Source organism: Theropithecus gelada, chromosome 10 (genome assembly GCF_003255815.1).
Source record: "Theropithecus gelada isolate Dixy chromosome 10, Tgel_1.0, whole genome shotgun sequence".
NCBI classification, from domain to species: domain Eukaryota; kingdom Metazoa; phylum Chordata; class Mammalia; order Primates; family Cercopithecidae; genus Theropithecus; species Theropithecus gelada.
Genome location: NC_037678.1, coordinates 74,775,920 through 74,789,992, shown reverse-complemented (window position 1 = coordinate 74,789,992; position 14,073 = coordinate 74,775,920).

Genomic DNA, 14,073 nt, shown 5'->3' with positions numbered 1-14,073 from the left:
GGAAGAGGAGAAACATGGCAAGCAGATTATGTCTGAGTAATGTGAGTTGTGTTTTTCTTTCTTCCCATATTTATTCTCTAAGACCTGCCTGAACTTAGAGGCTCAAGAGAGATATATGTATGTATGTATGAATGGATATGGATATACCTATGTACCTATATATATAATTTTTTGAGACAGGGTCTCACTGTGTCACCCAGGCTAGAGTGCAATCACAGCTTACTGCAGCCTCGACCTCGCGGACTCAATTGATCCTCCCACCTCCGCCTCCCAAGTAGCTGGAATGACACGCATGCACCACGAAGTCTGGCTATGTTGTTGTTGTTGTTGTTGTTGTTGTTGTTGTTGCTGTTGTTATTTGTAGAGATGCAGTCTCCCTATATTGCCCAGGCTGCAGTGATCCTCCTACCTCAGCCTCCCAAAGTGCTGGGATTACAGAGCCACTGCACCCAGCCTCAAGACTTTTTTGACAAAGCCCCCTACCCACACCTGAGATAGTGAGCGCAACCTCACAGCAGACAACAGAGAAGCCAGGTCCCTAAAACCTGATTTCTCTAGGCTCGGCCTGGCCTCACCCTATCCTACCAGCTGGGTTTGCACACCATACTCCAACTCTTCCTTTTTAATACCCATTCCCAAACCTCCTCCTAACTATCACCTTTCTTTTCCTTTTTAAACCCTTTTTAAACCCATCTTCCCCTCCCAAATTACTTTTAAGCATTTTTGGCTTTAAAGTATCCTGAACCCAATGTCTTTGACCTCATGGGCCTTCTGCAAAAGGTGTCTCAGGGAATGGGGTGGGGGTTGTGCTTCCCCAGAACTTATGTCACTCTCAGAGGTCAGAACCTTGGAGATCAAAACTGATTCTCACCAGGTATGAGGGGTGTGATATCAGATTGCTATGCCAATCTGATAGTGGAGTATGGCACCCCATTTCCTCCCTGCAAGGGAACAACATCAGAGTCTGTGGGCAGAGGCTGGCTCCCTGTGGTTAGCAAACATACTCCCCCGATGGTTTTGCTGAATCCCCTCTCCCTGGTAGGGAACCCCACTGGATTATTCTGACCCTGGTGTAGAGAAGTTAAAGGGCTCACTCAAGATCATGAAGTCATGCTGTAGAGCCAGGGTTCCTGGACTCAGGCCTCTGGACTCTCAGGGCTGGCCCCATGCACTCAAGGGGATCTAATGTTTGAGCTCCAAAGCAACCACCTTGGAGCTGGGATCCTCATTTCCTGCCAAACCCTCAGCTTATACAGGCAGGAGAAAGAGCCCTGGAGTGAGAAGACCTGGGTTTTCAAATTGATGCTCCCCTACTTACTAGCTGTGCCATTTTGGGCAAATTCCCTTCCCTGGCCTCTGTTTCCACATCTGTAAAGAAGGGATGATGATCCCACCCCCAGTGCTGTTGTGAGGATTACCTGAACGCACCTGTCCTATCCTCAGAGAGTTCCCTTTCCTATTGAGAAACAACTACCCCACTTGGAACACTCAAGAAACCACCCAAGGCTACGGACAAAGAAGAACGTGCTCTCCTCCTCACTGCCTGCCTGCCACTCGGGTCTGATTCTGCTTGGGAATGGGCAGAGAACTTGGGCTTCTTACCTGCTGGATGGGACGAGTTCTTTACCCTTCTCTGGGCCCATGAATTCCTGGTTTGTTTGATGTTCTGATTTGACACACTCATTGTAATCTTTGAATCATGATCATTGAGTGCAGAAGAAGGTGGCATTCTGTCAGTGGTAAATACATGTTGGTGTGGAGACTGAGACTACACGGAGTGGAATCTAGTTTTTAATTTTTATTATTAATATAAGAGATCAGATTAATTTAAATGTGATTCTGAAGTGTATAAAACTTTTAACTCGGCCGGGCGCAGTGGCTCAAGCCTGTAATCCCAGCACTTTGGGAGGCCGAGACAGGCGGATCACGAGGTCAGGAGATCGAGACCATCCTGGCTAACACGGTGAAACCCCTTCTCTACTAAAAAATACAAAAAAATTAGCCGGGCACTGTGTCGGGGGCCTGTAATCCCAGCTACGCAGGAGGCTGAGGCAGGAGAATGACATAAACCCGGGAGGCGGAGCTTGCAGTGAGCTGAGATCTGGCCACTGCACTCCAGCCTGGGCAACAGAGCAAGACTCCGTCTCAAAAAAAAAAAAACTTTTAACTCTGGAACTTCTGTGCTATCAGTATGTGGGAACTTTGGCAAAATACAAATAAGATATAGGTGTTATTGTTGGTCTGGTGAGCTGTTTAATATTTGTGGCAGATAATTTTAAATTAACATCTTTTTTTTTTTTTTTTTTTTTTTTGAGACTCTCTCTGTCACCCAGGCTGGGGAGAAGTAGCGCAATCTCGGCTCACTGCAACCTCCACCTCCTGGGCTCAGGGAATTCTACCTAGACCTCCTGAGTAGCTGGGATTACAGGCATGCACCACCATGCCCGGCTAATTTTGTATTTTTAGTAGAGATAGGGTTTCACCATGTTGGCCAGGCTGGTCTCAAACTCCTGACCTCAAGTGATCCACCCGCCTCAGCCTCCTGAAGTGCTGGGATTACAGGCGTGAGCCAGCACATTCAGCCTAAAAATTACATCTTAATGTTTCCTTTGTCTATGGGGTGCTGTCTTCTTCAATAGCCATCCCTGTGTACTAGATCATGGGGTCCTCTCTAATCCTTCCACAAATCAAATAAGCTATTTCTATTGGTGTCTTCCCTCTTCCTTCCTTCCTTTCTCCTTCTCTTCTTTCTTCCTTCCTTTCTTTCTATCTTCCTTCCTTTCTTCCTTTCTTTCTCTTTCTTTCTTTCCCTTTCTTTCTTTCTCTCTCCCTCCCTTTCTTTTTCTCCTTCCCTTTCTCTCTCTTTCTTTCTCTCCTTCCTTTCTTTCTTTCCTTTCTCCCTCTCTCTCTTTCTCTTTCTTTCTCTCCCTTCCTTCTCTCCTTCCTTCCTTCCTTCTTTCTTTCCTTCTTTCTTTCTTTCTTCCCTTCCCTCCCTCCCTCCCTTCCTTCTTTCTCTCTTTCCTCACTCTGTCACCCAGGGTAGAGTACAGTGCTCTGATCTCCGCTCACTGCAACCTCCGCCTCCCAGGTTCAAGTGATTCTCCTCCGTTAGCCTCCTGAGTAGCTGGGATTACAGGCGCCTGCCACCACCTCGACTAACTTTTGTATTTTTAGTAGAGACAGGGTTTCGCCATGTCGGCCAAGGTTGTCTTAAACTCCTGACCTCAGGTGATCCACCTGCCTCGGCCACCCAAAGTGTTGAGATTACAGGCATGAGCCACGGCGCCCAGCCTATTGGTGTATTTCAGTCTTTATTTTTAGTAAAAAATGAAAGGTTAATATGATCTGAAGAGAAACTAGAGTATGCTATTGCTTTAAAGTTGAGACACCAGTCTCAGAAACTTCTGAAACCTGCCTAAGCTAATTCTGAATTACCCAAAGATTATGTAAAATTTTAAAATAAATGTGTTTAAAAAAAATAAAAATAATGCAGCTAACACCCAAGTGATGGAAGCCACCCCCTCACACATCCACTTTCCCTCCCACAGCAGACATGGCCTGACGTGAGCTATTTCAGTTTGGGGAGGGGATGTTTTTGTTTGTGTGTCCCCAGAAGCATATTCTGAGACGAGGAATCCATTGCAAGGAGTTTATCTGGAAGGTAAAGGAAAACACTGGTGGGAGAGGGGGAAAGTAAGACAACTAATGTAGGGTGTATTATCAAGCCAGTTACCACTGTGTGCAATTGGAGCACAATCTCATGGGGAACTCTGGGAGCCTGCATAGAACGCGCGCCACAGTGTTATCCCACTACAAGGAGTGAGGGGGCTGCGGTATTTATACATCAACTCCCATTAGTCATTGGTTAAGAGTAGCTCCCAAAGAGGGAGAAACATTCATTCTTCGTACTTCTGGCCTGCTGTGCTGGTGGCAAAGTAGGGAACAGTCAGAGAAAGCCTTCAGGCAAAGAAATGCACATGCTGGCAGCTGGAAATCAGCCCAGAATGCACTAAAGTGGCAAGAACAAGGGTATGGGCAGGGCGATGACAGTGTTTATTGTGAGAAGTGGGAGAGCTTTTCTTCAATTGTGAACTAGCTATATTATCTTAAATAGGGACGTTTTAGCATTTTTGAAATTGGTAGGCACACGTGTGAATACCAGGCAGTTAAAGAAGTGAAATGCAGCAGAGTGTAGTGTGAGCCCAACACTTTGGGAGGCCAAGGTGGGAGGAATGCTTAAGCCCAGGAGTTCGAGATTAGCTTGGGCAGCATAGCGAACCCCAGCTTCACAAAAAAATTAAAAAGAAGATCCTGCCATTTGCTATAGCATGGTTGAATCTGGAAGACATTATGCTAAGTAAAATAAACCAGATACAGAAAGAAAAATACTGCATGATCTCACTTATGTGTAGGATCTTAAAAAAAAAAAAAAATGGCAAGGCCAGGATGGTGGCTCACAACTGTAATCCCAGCCCTTTGGGAGGCTGCAGCAGGAGGCTCGCTTGAGTCTAGGAGCTCGAGACCAGCCCAGGCAACATGGAGAAACTTGGTCTCTACGAAAAAATTAAAAAATTAACTGGATGTGACAGCACAGGCCTATAGTCCCAGCTACTCAGGAGGCTGGGGTGGGAGGACCACTTGAGCCCAGGAGGTCGAGGCTACAGTGAGCCTTGATTGCATCACTGTACTCCAGCCTGGGCAACAGAGAGAGACCCTGTCTGGGGGGAAAAAGGTTGAATACATAGAGAATAAAACAGTAAAACCGTGGTTATGGGAGTGAGGAGGAGGAAATAGGGAGATGTAGGTCGAAGAATACAAAGAGTAGGTGTGTAGGACTAAGTAGTCCAGAGACCTGACAAACAACATGAGGTTTACAGTTAGTCATAGTGTATTGTAGTTGAGATTTTTGCTAAAAGAATAGATTTTAGTTGCTTTTGCCACACACACACACACACACACACACACACACACACACAATGGGCAATTATGTGAGGTGATAAATATATGAATTTGCTTGACTATGGTAACCATTTCATGATCTACAGCAAGCTTGTCCAACCCGCGGCCCGCAGGCTGCATGTGACCCAGAACAGCTTTGAATGCAGCCCAACACAAATTCATAAACTTTCTTAAAACATCGTCTATCATTAGTGTTAGTGTATTTGATGTGTGGCCCAAGATAATTCTTCTTCCACTCTTCCAATGTGGCCCAGGAAAGCCAAAAGATCAGACACCCCTGATCTACATGTATGTCAAAATATCATGTTGTACATCTTAAATATATACAATAAAACAAAAAGAACCATGTCCCTGTCACAAAACTGACAAACGTCCCCAGCAGATCAATATCGCTAGTTCACTGTAGTAGGCACCATTGGAGGCCCAGTCAGATCCCTTTTACTCACCCTAGCACTTAGCCCCTAGTTCCCCTAAGTGCTGCCTGTGGCCGCCAGAGGCTCACAGCTGCACCTTTCATCAGAAAATTGCCCTCGGCAGGAGAGGGTCACTCTGCTTGAAAGATTATCCCTCAGGGGGACATTCCACATCCAAAGATAAGGGGTACAAAAGGCAGCCCCCTTTGCCTCACAGAGGGACAAAGATAAGGGCAATTGATACTTCAGAGTTCTTCTAGGGATCAGGCTGAAGCTAGACTTCAGCTGGACTCATCTTCACCCAACTCCTTCCCCTGCCCTATCCTGTGTCTCTCACTCCATCACAGGTTTTTCCTGAGAGCGCTCCCTCCATTAATCAAGGGCAATGAATTTGCTGTCTCAGGCTCTGCTTTTAAGATGCCCAACCAAAGACACCCCTTCAGTAGGACACAATGATGGCTTGACCCAGAGGAAGACACATGACCCTAAAATAGCTACAGCCTTCTGGGGCATTGATACGGACTCTGGGAAGAAGCAGGTATGTCTCTTTCTAAGGTTATGAGCTACATGTAAGAAAATTGTGGTAGGTGTAGGTTAATTTTACTCCCTAACATATATTTCACCCCTGATAACACTACACCCATTGTGCAGGAAAGGGGAGGGAGCTACCTTCCTCTCATTCTCAGTTCCTCTACTTTGGGTGGAGGTGAATTATCTTTGAGCCCATAGTTGGGCATGTAACCCACATCTGATTAATCATGTTCCCGTGGCCACAGAGATTGTTTGCATAGCCTTGCGTCCCAATGAGAGCCATTGAAATATGGGATTGTTAAGAGAGAGAAAAACTCTTTTTCCCTGGACTAAGAGCATCAAGGATGAGAAGAAACTAGGGCTGCTGGAAGGTGACATGAGGGACTGTTCTGAGAATGAAGCCAACAAACACAGCAGCAGGCAGGCTCCTAATGGAGGTCGTGAAACAAGCCCAAACGGTTGATATTGTTGAAGCTCTTGGCTTAAGCTCCCCTACAAGCCAACCCTATCCTAGATTACACGTCTTTGATTATACAGGCTAGTAAGTTCTCTTATTTTGTTTGTTTAGGCTAATTTAGAATGAATTTTATAACACTCACAACCCAAACAGTTCTGATAGACGGCAATGATGGCAAGCCTGAAGCTGCTGGAAAATACATTACTGCCATGTGGAGAGACTGGGTGACAATAAAACCTACTCATGAAAAGGAAAGAATTAGAACCAAGAGAGGAAGAGAGAGCAAGCAATTGCTGTGAGCAGTGTCTAAGAACCAGGATCCTGCTGTTTCTGAAGCATATTGCTCCCCTGGGTTCTCATTCAATTATTGAACCAACAAATGCACTCTCCACCACCTTTTTTTTGTTTGTTTTTCAACTTTAGTTAAGCTTTATCATTCCTAAAGGAAAGAGCTTTGACAGCCACAATACCCTTTTTGTTTTCTCGGCTTTCCTTTGAGTCATCTTATTTTTTCCCTATTGAGTTGGAAGTACTCTATATATCCTGGACACTGATTTTTTTTTTCTTTTCTTTTTTTGACACAGGGTCTTGCTCTGTTGCTCAGGCTGGAGTGAAGTGACATGAACATGGCTCACTGCAGCCTCCATCTCCCAGGCTCAAGCAATCTTCCTGCCTCAGCCTCTTGAGTAGTGGGAATTACAGCACACGCCACCATGCCTGGCTAATTTTTTAATTTTTTGTAAATATGGGGTCTCCCTATGTTGCCCAGGCTGGTCTCAAACTCCTGGGTTCAAGCAATCTTCCCACCTTGGCCTCCCAAAGTGCTGACATTATAAGTGTGAGCCACTATGCCTAGTCCAGACATTGATCTTTTGTCCATTGTTTGCTGTAAGTAATTTCTTCCACTCCATCTCATACCTTTGACTTTGTTTATTGCTATTTTTCACTGTTGAGAAAGCTGTAGTTTTATGCGGTCTAAATTAACAAGCTAACCAACATCATTTTTGGATTATCAGATGTGGTTCTTTGAGCTGAAGGTGATGGAAACCCAACTCAATCTGATTTGAATAAAAAGACAATTTTTGGTAACAAAATTGAGAATTCTGGAGTTATTTAGTATTAAGCCACAACCAGAATCATAATTCCAACCATATCATTAGAGCTATTTCTCACTGGGCGTGATGGCTCACACCTGTAATCACAGCAGTTTGGAGGCTGAGGCAGGAGGATCATTTGAGGCCAGGAGTTTGAGACCAGCCTGAGCAACAGAGCCAGACCCTGTCTCTTAAAAAAAAAAAAAGAAAAAATTATCTGAGCTTGGTGGGTCTTGTCTATAGTCCCAGCAACTTGGGAGGAAGATCGTTTGAGCCCAGGAGTTTGAGGCTACAGTGAACTATGATCGGTCACTGCACTGCAGCCTGGGCAACAGAGCAAGACTCTGTCTCTAAACAAATAAACAAATAAATAAATAAATACGAAAAACAGGGCCGGGCGTAGTGGCTCACGCCTGTAATCCCAATGCTTTGAGAGGCCGAAGCAGGCAGATCACGAGGTCAGGAGATCGAGACCATCCTGGCCAATATGGTGAAACCTCATCTATACTAAAAATACAAAAATTAGCCGGGCATGGTGGCGCACGCCTTTAATCCCAGCTACCTGGGAGCCTGAGGCAGGAGAATTACTTGAACCCTGGAGGTGGAGATTGCAGTGAACCGAGATCACACGACTGCACTCCAGCCTGGGTGACAGAGCAAGACTCCATCTCAAAAAAAAAGGAAAAGGAAAAGAAAAACAGAACTATTTCTCTCTGAATCTCTCAGTTCTCTGGGCTTCTTTTCTGTTGAAATTCCCTTCACCTTGTTGGAAATATGGCCCATATTCTTATAGTTCATGATTTCAAAGGAAGGGAAACAGAGAGACTCTCATGACAGACTGGGTGTAGGAATTCCAGAAGAGTCTTTGAGCCAGATTGGGCACTCTGACTGACATGTATCGTATATTTTCATTCCTGTGTCTGGATCAGGCAAAGAGTTTTGTCACGGAGGAATGGAAGAAGGAAAAGCCTGTAAGTATTGAACAGCTGTCATATTCATCTCAACCTTTCGTGTCTCACTTATGAAAACTTTCCTCCCTCTGAATTTTAATTTTTAATACTCTCATATACTTGCTTTTAGAATTTTTGATATTTTCATTTTAGATCTATATTTCATCTAGAATTTATTTTTATTGACGGTATGAGGTAGAAACCTAACTTAAATCTTTTCCCATATATAAAACCTGTTGTCCCCAAACCATATATTGAGTACTCTCTTTTTCCCAACAGTTAGAAAGGCTGCATTCATTAAAGCTAAATTCTACATTTCTTGTGGGCCTGTTTCTTGATTATGCAGTTTGCTCCATTCATCTGTTCTTCTATGCATGTAACCATTCCCTGTTGTTTAAATATTGGTTAGCTTTTTTTTCTTTTCTTTTCTTTTTTCTTTCTTTTTTTTTTTTTTTTTTGAGATGGAGTCTTGCTCTGTCGCCCAGGCTGGAGTGCGGTGGTGCGATCTCGGCTCACTGAAACTTCCTTCTCCCGGGTTCAAGCTATTCTCCTGCCTCAGCTTCCTGACTAGCTAAGATTATAGGCACATGCCACCACAACTGGCTAATTTTTGTATTTTTTTGAAATAGAGACAGGATTTCACCATGTTGGCCAGGCTGGTCTCGAACTCCTGACCTCGGGTGATCCGCCTGCCTTGGCCTCCCAAAGTGCTGGGATTGTCAGTTCACTTCATTGGGAAGCCCTGCTTTTTACTTGATCCTACACTTCTAACAGGTATGTTTTGATTCTCTCTGGTCTTGTGTTTCATTAGTCTGATTCTGCCAATTTTTCTTTATTTTTTCAATAATTTAAAAATTGATTTCTGCCGGGCGCGGTGGCTCACGCCTGTAATCCCAGCACTTTGGGAGGCCGAGGCGGGCGGATCACAAGGTCAGGAGATCGAGACCATGGTGAAACCCCGTCTCTACTAAAAATACAAAAAATGAGCCGGGCGCGGTGGCGGGCGCCTGTAGTTCCAGCTACTCGGGAGGCTGAGGCAGGAGAATGGCGTGAACCCAGGAGGCAGAGCTTGCAGTGAGCCAGGATCGCGCCACTGCACTCCAGCTTGGGCGACAGAGCGAGACTCCGTCTCAAAAAAAAAAAAAATTGATTTCTATTTGTTAATTCTTACCAAAGCAACAAATGAAAATGGTTTAAAAAGTAAAATAGGCCGGGCGCGGTGGCTCAAGCCTGTAATCCCAGCACTTTGGGAGGCCGAGACGGGCGGATCACGAGGTCAGGAGATCGAGACCATCCTGGCTAACACGGTGAAACCCCGTCTCTACTAAAAAATACAAAAAACTAGCCGGGCGAGGTGGCGGGCGCCTGTAGTCCCAGCTACTCGGGAGGCTGAGGCAGGAGAATGGCGTAAGCCCGGGAGGCGGAGCTTGCAGTGAGCTGAGATCCGGCCACTGCACTCCCGCCTGGGCGACAGAGCGAGACTCCGTCTCAAAAAAAAAAAAAAAAGTAAAATAGTGCTGTGAAGCTCAAAATGAAAAGCAACCCATCTGGGCAACAAAGTGAGACGCTGTCTCTACAAAAGAATGACAAATTAGGCAGGTATGGTGGCACCCACGTGTGGTCCCAGCTATTCAGCAGGCTGAGGCAGGAGGATTCTTTCAGTCCAGGAGGTTGGGGCTGCAGTGAGCCCTGATCATACCACTGCATTCCAGCCTGGGCAACAGAGCAAGAGCCTGTCTCAAAAAAGAAAGAAAGAAAGAAAAAGGAAGGAAGGAAGGAAGGAAGGGAGGACGGGAGGGAGGGAGGGAAGAGGATAGGAGGGAAGGGGAGGGGAGGGAAGAAAAGAACTCCCTTTCCCAGTCGCACCCAAGGTGAGTGCTAAAATTATTTCTCCTTGCATTTACATCCATAGTTCCAAGGAACATACTTATAGCGCCAATTCTTTTTTTTTTTTTGAGGCAGAGTTTTGCTCTTGTCACCCACGCCTGGCCTATAGTGCCAATTCTTGACTTTAAATACATTAACAAATTGGCTGGGTGCTGTGGCTTATGTCTATAATCCCAGGGCTTTGGGAGGCCAAGGTGGGTGGCTCACTTGAGGTCAGGAGTTCAAGACCAGCCTGGCCAACATGGTGAAACCCTGTCTCTACTAAAAATACAAAAATCAGCTTGGCATGGTGGCATGCGCCTGTAATCCCAGCTACTCGGGAGGCTGAGGCGGGAGAATCGTTTGAACCTGGGAGGCAGAGGTTGCATTGAACCAAGATTGCACCACTGCACTCCAGCCTGGGCAACAGAGCGAGAGTCCATCTCAAAAAATAAAAATAAAAATAAATAAATAAATAAATAAATAAATAACAAATCAATTAGACAAAGGCAAACAACTCAATAGAAAAATGGGTAGGTATTCTGGATATAAGTCCTTTCTCAGGTGTACATATGGCAAATATCTTCTACTCTCTGGCTTACCTCTTTATTCAATGGCATCTTTTGGTGGGCAAAAGTTTTTAATTTTCAGGGCCAGACACAGTGCCTCACGCCGTAATCCTAGCACTTTGAGAGGCTGAGGCAGGCAGATTGCTTGAGCCCAGGAGCTCTAGATCAGCCTGGGCAACAGGAGGAGAACACTTCTCTTTAAAAAAAAAAGATAAAAAGAAAAAAAATGGCTGGCATGGTGGTTCATGCCTGTAATCCCAGCACTCTGGGAGGTTGAGGCAGGCGGATCACCTGAGGTTGGGAGTTCGAGACCAGCCTGACCGACATGGAGAAACCCTGTCTCTACTAAAAATACAAAATTAGCTAGGCATGGTGGCGCATGTCTGTAATCCCAGCTACTCAGGAGGCTGAGGCAGAAGAATTGCTTGAACCCGGGAGGCGGAGGTTGCAGTGAGCCGAGATTGCACCATTGCACTCCAGCCTGAGGGACAAAAGCAAAACACTGTCCCCCCCAAAAAAATTCTTAATTTTTATGTCCTTGAATTTATTGTTTCCTTTATAGTTAGTGGTTTTTGTGACCTGTTTAAGAAATATTCGTCAGGCTGGGCGCCATGGCTCACACATGTAATCCCAGCACTTTGGGAGGCCTAGGCAGGTGGATCACTTGAGGTCAGGAATTCAAGACCAGCCTGGCCAACATGGCGAAACCCTGCCTCCACTAAAAATACAAAATTTAGCCAGGCGTCATGGTGCACCTCTATAATCCCTGCTACTCGGGAGACTGAGGCAGGAGAATCCCTTGAACCCAGGAGGCAGAGGTTGCAGTTAGCCAAGATTGTGCCACTGCACTCTAGCCTAGGTGACAGAGAAAGACTCCATCTAAAAAAAAAAAAAAATTGTCTACTCTTTGATAGTGAAACATTTTTCCTACATTTTTTTTCTCTGAACATTTCATTGTTTGCCCTTAATATTTAGATGTTATGGTGTCTATGGTATGAGAAAGAAGTCAATTTTCATTTCTCCATGTGGATACTGTGCCGATAATTTACTTTCCATTTTCTGCTTGTGAACGCTGGGACCAAGGGCCTGTGAACTGTGTTTCTCAGGCTTCCTTGTTGATTGTTTCCCATTAGGCTCTCCAGGAAGAGATACACTGGCAGGAGATCAGAAGGCAGCAGAAAGAAGTCTTTCTTCTTTTTCCTCTTTCTTCTCTCTTCTCTTCTTCCTCTTTGAAGTGGAGGCCCCTCCTTCAAAGTTGAAGCTCTGGCAACTTGCTCCTCCTCCCTGGGCCCAGCTCCTTTCTCAGTACTCTTAGAGTCTCGTGGCACCACCTCCCCTACTTTTGTTCCCTAAATGCTAGAAGAGACTGGAGTTACTTTTCTCTGGGTTACCTTATCTTCTTTTTGGTCTTTCAGATTTCCATCACCTGTCTAACCACTTCTCCATATCAACTTTTCTGTTTCAGCACCATTTAACCGAAAAGGCTGTCCTTTCCCTGCCGCTCTGCAGAGCCATCTTTGTCATAAATCGTTTATATATGGTCTAGTTGTCTATCTTGACACCAATACCATACTGTCTTGAGTACTAACTTTTTTTTTTTTTTTGAGACGGATTCTAGTTCTGTCCCCCAGGCTGGAGTGCAGTGGCGCGATCTCGGCTCACTGCAAGCTCCACCTCCCGGGTTCACGCCATTCTCCTGGCTCAGCCTCCTGCGTAGCTGGGACTACAGGCGCCCACCACCGCACCCGGCTAATTTTTTGTATTTTTAGTAGAGACGGGGTTTCACTGTGATCTCGATCTCCTGACCTCGTGATCCGCCCGCCTCGGCCTCCCAAAGTGCTGGGATTACAGGCGTGAGCCACCGCGCCCGGCTGAGTACTAACTTTTTAAAATGTATTTTATTACTATTATTTTTTTAAACAGCGTCTCGCTCTGTCACTCAAGCTGGAGTGCAGTGGCGTGATCATGGCTTATTGCAGCCTCCACCCCCCCAGGCTCACGTGATCCTCCCACCTCAACCTTCCTAATCGCTGGGACCACAGGCACTCACCACCTTGCCCAGCTAATTTTTATGGGTATTTTTGTTTTGTTTTGTTTTGTTTGTAGAGATAAGGTTTCGCTATTTTGCCTAGGCTGGCCTCAAATTCCTGGGCTCAAGCAATTCTTCCTCCTTGGCCTCCCAAAGTGCTGAGATTACAGACATGAGCCACCACACCCAGGTTCTAACTTTTTAGTAAGTCTTAGTACCTGGTAGAACGAGTCCTCCCACCTTGAGCATTGCAATATCACGCTCCATTACTGTAGTGATTAAGGAAATGCTTTTTCTCTATTACCTGAAGGAGTCTGAGTAAGACTGAAATTATTTATTCCTTAAATGTTAATATAACTTGCCAGTAAAGCCATGTGAGCCTTAAATTTTCTTTGAAGAGAAGTTTTAAATTATGAATTCAGGACTTTAAAAGTTATAGGAGTTTTTCAAGTTTTCTATTTTTTCTTGTATCATTTTTGTATCTTCCCTAGGATTTCCACCTTAATTTTTAAATTTACTAGTATAAAATTTGTTCATAATATCCTCTTTTTAGGTTTTAGAATTTATAGGATCAGAAGTGATGGCCCTGTTATATTCCTGAGACTGTTGTCTTTTTTCTTGATGAGGATCTCAAAAGGTTTGTCAATTTCATTAGTCTTTTCAGCGAACCAAGGTGTGGCTTCATTAATCCTCTCTTTTGTATGCTTGTTTTCTAGTTAATTTTTTTTATAGGTGGAAGCTGGGGCTGTGGAGGAAACATACACACACCACTCAAAGTAGAGAGAAAATGGTTTTCCCCCCTCTACCTGCCAGTTTTCTGAGAATGCCCCTATCAGCTGAACCAAAAGTCTAGGACATGCAATTCCCTGTATTTCAGAGTAGAAAAGGGAAAGGGGATAGGAAAAGAATAGGCAGAAAGAAAGAATGACAAACAACAAACGTGTAGATATATTTTGTCAATTTCTGCAAGAAGTATGTTAAAATGTCTCACCATGATCATAGACATATCTGTTTCTACTTCCAGTTCTGTTGATTTAGCATTTTATTTTGAGGACGATACTAGTAGGTGCCTACAAATTTAGAGTTATTACATCTTCCTGGAAAATTGTCTTTTTTCTGAGATGGAGTCTTTCACTATCACCTAGGCTGGAGTGCAGTGGCGTGATCTCAGCTCACTGCAAACTCTGCCTCCTGGGTTCAAGCAA